Raw genomic sequence first — 7,904 nt, 5'->3', positions numbered from 1 at the left:
GTTTTTGAAAATCCTGAACCGATTACTGCTATATCTGGTCTGTTTGAGGAGAAACACATCTTGAAGAGTTAATTGGTGATAGTGATGAAGAAGATGATGAGGAGGAGGATGATGAGGAAGATGATGAAGATGAGAAAGTCTATTCAGTGAGCAGTCATGGTTCTGACAACGATGATGATGATGCTCAGGGTGGTACGGGTTTGAAAGTATTTGAAGCTTCCACTGAGAAAAATGTTGATGATTTGATGAACGATTCAGTGAACGAAGAATCAGGGGGAGCAGATGGAAAGGGGGAGTCAGGTGGTGATCAGAATGTTCAACAAGCCGAAAAGTTAATCCTGAGATTGGATACTTACAGAGAAGAAGGCGAACATTTTCATACATATACGCTGGAAACGATCAGAGAAATGATGCGTATGGTGAATCTTGACTTCAAATTTGATTTTGAAGAAGAATTGAATGCTTTCGACATCAATCAGCAGCCTGATTACGAGTATAAGTATGTTGAAGATGCTGATAAGTATGACAGAGTCGAAGTTGAAGATTGGACGGATGATGAAAGTGTTAATGAAGATACTTCACAGTTGCCTACGTTGATGGAGTTCTTTACAGAAGAAAACCGAGATGAGTTGAGAAGAAAAGTTTCTGAGATCCTGAAAGATAAGAACTTTGATGGTACTCCCAAAGATATGGCAAAGGAAGAAAGGAAGAAATGGTTCAAAGACAATCACGAGAGGAAGTTCAAAAGACTGTTAAAGTACTATCAACGTGATCGAAGCGTGTCTCTCGGTGACATCATTAGTTGGGGTTTCCTACCTCAAATTAATGCTTACGCAATCAGGAGAGAATGTGGGGTACAGTACTTTGAGTACTTATATGACGTGATGTCATTACCCTGGTGGGATGTGGAAGAGCTATCTAAAGTCAGAACTTTAGATTATCCTGTGCGGCAGAATGATATTCCAATGTGGGGGTATATCAAGTATGAATCGCTGAAAGAGTTTCGTCACTGGAAGCCGCATTACCCTAAAAGAGTACAGAGGGTTGATCTAGAAATGGGGTTTGTAGAGACTATCCTTAACGTCAAAAAGCCGAAGACAATGAAGACTATCCCAGTGCCACCTATGGAGCAGGATTTCTACAAAGGCTTTTTGGGCTGGGTTTATAGTTACATTTCGACAGAGGCTGTCATTACTTACAGAGCAGGAGGAGAATTACGAAAGATACATGTGCATGACCCTATGTGGCTTGTGAACTGCTCTGCGAAGGATATCGAATGTCTTTTCATAAACAAAATTCACTATCAAGCAGAAGATAAAGAGCAGGCCATGCAGTTTCAGCGAGTTGCGACCCTTTGCTTTCAGAAAGGTATCAATTCTGAGAGTAAATGGAAGTCATCATGGTGGTCGCTCAATGAGAAGATGAAAAGGAAAGCTGTACGTGAACGTCAAAAGCTTGAAGAAAAGAAAGGAACGTGGATGAATATTCAAGCTGAAGAAGAGAAGGCAAGAAAGAAAGAGAATGACAGGATAAGGAACGCACTTAGGAGGAAGCCTAAGCAGCATGAAGAAAAGTTCAAGTCCTTGTGAAGACCCGAAGACCAAGACTGAAGACTTCGGCTGTATCCAAGGGGGAGTTTGTTGGTGCACGAATGTCTAAAGCCTGCGTCTTAGTCTTAGTTGTTCATGTATAGGGTCTAGATATGTTAATTATGTAATGTATAGGGGGTTGAAGTGTAAAAGTTAGGTTTTCATGTACTGATTTCGCTCATATGACCATGTGTCATTGGAGCGAAATCACTAGCTTAAGATTTCGCTCCAAGTGACATGTTCATATGAGCGAAATCTCCTCCCTATATATAGTGGTTCTGTTTTCTCATTTTGCACGCACATGTTTACTGTGTAGCCGAACTGCTGCTCGACTATTTCTTGAAGAATTAATGAGAAAACTGTTTTAAAGTGATCTGCTTCTGTTTCTACTCCATTTCTGCTTTGATTCATGCTGATTTTGTATTTCCGCTGCATTATCAGTAGTATCTAGCTCTGAGTGACTCACACGACTGTCAATAACGGTCCTACATGTTGGTTTCGGTATTACTGTGTAACGCGCCTTGTGGTCTCTTGGAGAAATTTTGAGCTAGTTGATTTAATTGTTTTTCAATGTTTTGAATATTAGCTTGTTGATTTCTAAAGTTCGATTCCAGTTGTTGAAATCGATCCGAGTTTTTCTTGTCGGTGTCGGAGATGAGGCGAGAGATAGTATCTTCAAGCCTCTCTCGTCCCCCTTGTTGTTGTTGAGGGAAATTTTGCGACTCGTTTCTTGGTTGTTGAAAGTTTGTTCATTGGTTTTGATTTTGTTGGTTACTACTATTGTCGGGTTCTCTCCAACCAAGGTTAGGGTGGTTACGCCATCCTTGATTGTAGGTACCCGTTGGAGGACCTGACGGCCTAGGTCTATTATCAATGTAGTTTACCGTTTCTGTTTGATTATCCATTTCTTTCATACAACTCTAATTTTCATGTGGCCCACCACACCCTTCACAAGCTATAACCGAGGCCGTTTTTGCCATTTCTAACTTTTTGATTTTTGAAGAAAGGGCCTCGATTTGGGCTTGCAAAAAGGTGCTTTCGTCAACCTTATGGGCGCCTGGGGCAATAGATTTTGTGCCTCGGGGAGTGTAGCACTGAAAATTGGTTTGAGCAATTTCCTCGATTTGATTATAAATTTCATTTGGGTGACGATTACCTAAAATTCCCCCAGAGCTAGAGTCAAGTGTTTGTCTTGTGTGTGGCAGCAACCCATTATAGAAAGTGGATACTTGTTGCCATACCGCAAGACTACCGCAAGACCATGATGAGGACACTTTCTTAGTAGCTCCTTAAACCTTTCCCAAGTTTCATATAATGATTCCCCTTCCTCTTGTGAGTATGTATTAATTTCAGTCATTAATTTAGCCGTTTTAGCAGGAGGGAAATACTTATATAAAAACTTTTGGGCTAGTTCATCCCAGGTGTTTACCGAACCAACTGGGAGGGTATTAAGCCAAGCCTTAGCTCAGTCTTTTAGTGAAAATGGAAACATTCGGAGGCGGATGGCGTCATTTGATGCTTCGTTGATCCGAAAAGTATCACATATTTCCAAAAAGTTGGTAATATGTAAATGGGGATCTTCGTCCGCAAGCCCATGGAAAGTTGCGGAGTTTTGGAGCATTTGGATCAAATGCGGCCGAAGTTCAAAGTTGTTGGCATCGACATTCGGTGCATTGATAGCGGTGCCAAGATTACCTACAGTGGGTCGTAGGTAATCCATGAGGGTACGTTGATCCGCCATTGGAAGTGGGTCCCCCGAAACTTTCTCTTGATTTTTAGCTTTAAGTCTTTTTCTTAGAAAGCGTTCGGGTTCGTCTAGAGGTTCTTTTATGTCTCTACTGGAACTGGAGCTCATACACTGCGTAGAAAGTTCAGGTGCGGCGCCTGGGTTCCAAGTCCTGCAATAAAAACAAAAAAGAATGTTGGTTAGAAGTTTCACCACGGCCCCGTGCTCAGATGAACACGGCCCGTGGTCGGAGTTACAGTGATTGTTTTCCAGATCCCTGTCACCAGAGAGCTCAACATGGCCCCGTGCTGCACCGACACGGCCCCGTGTTCAACTCTCTGTAACTCGGAAAATAAAAACTGCCGGTAACAATGTTGGGCATGGCCCGTGTTCGACGAGGCAAGGCCCCGTGCTAAGCTCTGCAGAAACTGAAAATTTAGAAAAATCCTAAAAAAAAGAAAAATAAGAAAAACAACTAGGCCGTTGATTCCTAACTTTCTTAAAATCCTTGTGTCCCCGGCAACGGCGACAAAAACTTGATGCGTGTGTAGCGTTATATAATTTTTAATTATATTTTTAGCCCTTTTTTAACACTTTAGTCAAGTTTTAAATTTATAAAACACGATATTCTACTAACACTAAACACACATATGGGCAAGTGCACCCATCGTGAGCGTAGTATAGCGTTGGTAAGATACCGAGGTCGTCCAAGGACACAAGAGCTTTTAATACCGGTTTATCCTCAACGTCTAATCAAATCAAAATTTTAGAAAAAGGTTTTAACATGAAAATTAAAACTAAAATTGCTGAGAATAAAAATAAAATAAAAACAGATAGACAAGATGAATCACTTGGATCCGACTCGCCTTTTGTGTAACCTTTGATGATTTCCGCACTTTTGCACTTTTTAAGAGATTATCTTAGTTATAGTAGAAGACCCCTCTTTTGAAGGTGACGTTACCCTCAACCCAGTAGTTTGAGTCAGCAAGGATACAATCCTAAAGGGTTGGAATATTGAAAGATAATTAATTAATTTATTAATGCGTAATGTGGTAGGCCCCTCTTTTGAAGGTGACGTCGGCTAAGTGGCTTGAGTCAGCAGGGATACAATCCCAAGTAGCTGGGTTAATGTATTAATAGTAGTTTACATATGAGGGGATCAAGCCATTCGCACCCCTACCATCCAATACCATTGGGTATTGAAGGAGGTCCTAGTAAGCTTGACCCAGGTCCTTGCAGGATCTATACACTGAACAAGGCAAGAACCTTACCAAACCATTCCCTTAACCCCCGACCAGGTAGCCAACATATCTCTATATAGACCGTAGAGATATGAATGGTGTAAATCTTTTATTTTATATAGACAGTAAAATAATGCCAAGACACCACGGACAAATGATAAGGAAGTTTCACCTTCAACATAAGAAACTAGTTATTAAAGTCATTAATACAAAACCAAATAAAAAGTGCGAAAAGATTAAAAATCAAAAGTATTACACTAAATGCTTGTATTCACCAAGTGATGTAAGAGACTTAGGCAAACATGGCCTTTGATTGTCAAGAACTCTTACTATCAATCTTGGATCCCGAGACTACTACACACACTCTATGATGGATGATGGATGATTGTGGTCGATGTGGGTGTTGTGATGGTGGTGGAGTGTGGGTGAAGTGGGAGAGAGGTGGTTTGCCAAGTGATGCCTTTGAAGTGTACCAAGCACCTCTATTTATAGCCTGCACTGAAGCCCTGACACGGCCCCGTGTCCACTGGGCACGGCCCCGTGTCCATCCACTTTCTCTTTCTTCATTAATTGCAGTTTGTCTGTATTAGCTCCACACGCCCCCGTGTCCGCTGGGCACGGCCCCGTGTGCAGAAGCGTATCTGTACTATCAAGATTTGCTTGGATTTTGCGAATCTTAGCGTTGACCACGACCGTGTTGAGCTGGGCACACCCCCGTGTTGGGAAATAGAAGCTTCGACACTTTGTCTTATCTACAGACACGTGAGCACGCCCCCGTGTCCGTTGGGCACGGGCTCGTGTTCATCCTTCTGATCTCTTGTTTTTGCTTGGGAAGATGTTATTGAGGGGTCGGGCATGCCACGTTTATTCCTTTTCTTGTATTTATGTTAGATTTGGCTGCATTTTTGCTTCTTTTGTTCATTTACGCTCATTTAATCCTGAAAAGACAAAAGGAAGACAAAAGCACACTTTTTCCAACATTAGTACTAGAAAGGGTTAGTTTTATGCCTCATTTGATGTAATTTATATGTTGCATTTTACACAATCAGTATGTTAAAGGTTGTTCAGACACTTTTTATAAGAAATGATTATTATCATCTCCTACCAAAGTAGAGATTCTCATTTCAAAAGTACCATGGCTAAAGTGCAATTGTGCATTAACTTAATTTTCTAGCTATGCATGATAATATATATTTTTTTATTTGAATTTATCAACATGATATAGCACATGTCCAACGAGGAGACATTTGAATGGTAAAGCAGATATGTTGATACCCTAAAGGTAAGAATGATATGTGTCTATATTTTACTAACCCATGAAAGCTAGTTCTGTTAGTCTTGTAGATATAAAGAATGTAACACAAATAGTCTTGGATCTTATGGTATTTGTTCGCAAGAGGAAGCACTAGAAGTCTCACAAGAAGATTTTACAACATTACTCAATATAAAGGATTGCACTTCAAGGCATCAAATGACAAATCATTCTACAAAAGTTTTGAGCAACTTTCGAGGATGATGGACACACTTTACTTAAAGGATACATATTATAATGAGGGGGAGATTTATTCAAGTTGTACTCTTTTTCCCTTAACTAAATTTTATCCCAATGGGTTTTCTTAGTAAGGTTTTTAATGAGGAAACACACCTGATCCAAAAGTATCAGGGGGAAATACGTGCTGCACTCTTTTTTCCTTAGCTATGGTGATGTGCACAAAATGCAACATATAAATTACATCAATTGTGGCATAAAACTAATCCTTTTTTAGTACTAATGTTGGAAAAAGTGTGTTTTTGTTTTCCTTTTGTATTTTCAGGATTAAATGAGCTCAAATAAACAAAAGAAGCAAAAAGGCAGCTAAATCTAACAAAAATACAAGAAAAGGAACAAACGTGGCATGCCCGGCCTCCCGACAGCATCTTCCCAAGCAAAACAAGAGAACAGAGGGCTGAACACGCCCCGTGCTCAATGAGCACAGGGGCGTGCCCAAGTGTCAGCAGAAAAGACAAAAGCTATAGAAGCTTCTATTAACCACCACGGGGGCGTGCCCACTGGACACGGGGCCTTGGTCAACTCTAAGATTCGCAGAATCTGAGGAAATCTTGATAGTATAGATACGCTTCTGCACATAGGGGCGTGCCCAGCGGACACGGGGGTGTGGTCAACTAATGCAGACAAACTGCAATTAATGAAGAAAGAGAGGAGGATGGACACGGGGCCGTGCCCAATGGACACGGGGCCATGCCCGAGCTTCTGTTCAGCCTATAAATAGGAGTGCTTGGATCACTTGCAACTCATCCCTTGGCACACCACCTCTCTCACACTTCACCCACCACCATCACAACACCATCATCCACCACCATCATCCATTGTCCATCATAGAGTGTGTGAGTCGTCTCGGGATCCAAGATTGATCGTAAGAGTTCTTGACAATCAAAGGCCATGTTTGTCTAAGTCTCTTACATCACTTGGTGAAGACAAGTCTTTAGTGTAATACTTTTTATTTTTAATCTTTTCGCACTTTTTATTTGGTTATGTATTAATGACTTTAATAACTAGTTTCTTATGTTGAAGGTGATTCTTCCTTATCGTTTATCCGTGGTGTCTTGGCATTATTTTACTGTCTATATAAAATAAAAGATTTTCACCATTCATATCTCCATGGTCTATATGCAGATATGTTGGCTACCTGGTCGGGGGTTAAGGGAACGGTTTGGTAAGAGTCTTGCCGTTGTTCAGTGTATAGATCCTGTAAAGTACCTGGGTCAAATTTAGTAGGACCTCCTCCAATACCCACCGGTATTGGATGGCGGGGGTCCAAACTCTTTGATCCCCTCATAAATTAAATTACTATTAAAACTTTATCCCGGCTACTTAGGACTGTATCCCTGCTGACTCAGACTACTTAGCCGAGGGTAACGTCACCTTCAAAAGAGGGGCCTACCACATTATGCATTAATAACTTAATTAATTATCTTTCAATAATCCAACCCTTTAGGATTGTATCCTTGCTGACTCAAACTACTGGGTTAAGTGTAACGTCACCTTCAAAAGAGGGGCCTACTACAATAACTAAGATAATCTCTTAACAAGTGCAAAAGTGCGGAAATAATCAAAGGTTACACTACACACGAGTCGGATCCAAGTGATTCATCTTGTCTATCTGTTTTTACTTTTATTTTTATTTTCAGCATTTTAGTTAGTTTTATTTTTCTAGTTTAAAAACCAATTTTCTAACTTTTGATTTTATTAGACATTGAGGATAAACTGGTACTAAAAGCTCTTGTGTCCTTGGACAACCTCGGTATCTTACCAACACTATACTACGTTCACGATGGGTGCACTTGCCC

The 7,904-nt window shown here is 40.7% G+C and overlaps 1 non-coding gene across 1 annotated transcript; it reads left to right on the top strand.

The window, feature by feature from the left end:
* Nucleotides 1-2,845: 2,845 nt before the first annotated feature.
* LOC118480025 lies at nt 2,846-2,952 on the top strand. Its single transcript, XR_004861666.1, has one exon. It is a non-coding gene; the product is annotated as a small nucleolar RNA R71 (small nucleolar RNA).
* The last annotated feature ends 4,952 nt before the right edge of the window (nt 2,953-7,904 follow it).

This window comes from Helianthus annuus, chromosome 6, assembly GCF_002127325.2.
Source record: "Helianthus annuus cultivar XRQ/B chromosome 6, HanXRQr2.0-SUNRISE, whole genome shotgun sequence".
NCBI classification, from domain to species: domain Eukaryota; kingdom Viridiplantae; phylum Streptophyta; class Magnoliopsida; order Asterales; family Asteraceae; genus Helianthus; species Helianthus annuus.
Note: the sequence above shows the minus strand (reverse complement) of the source record. Positions and strands in the feature narration are given on the sequence as shown.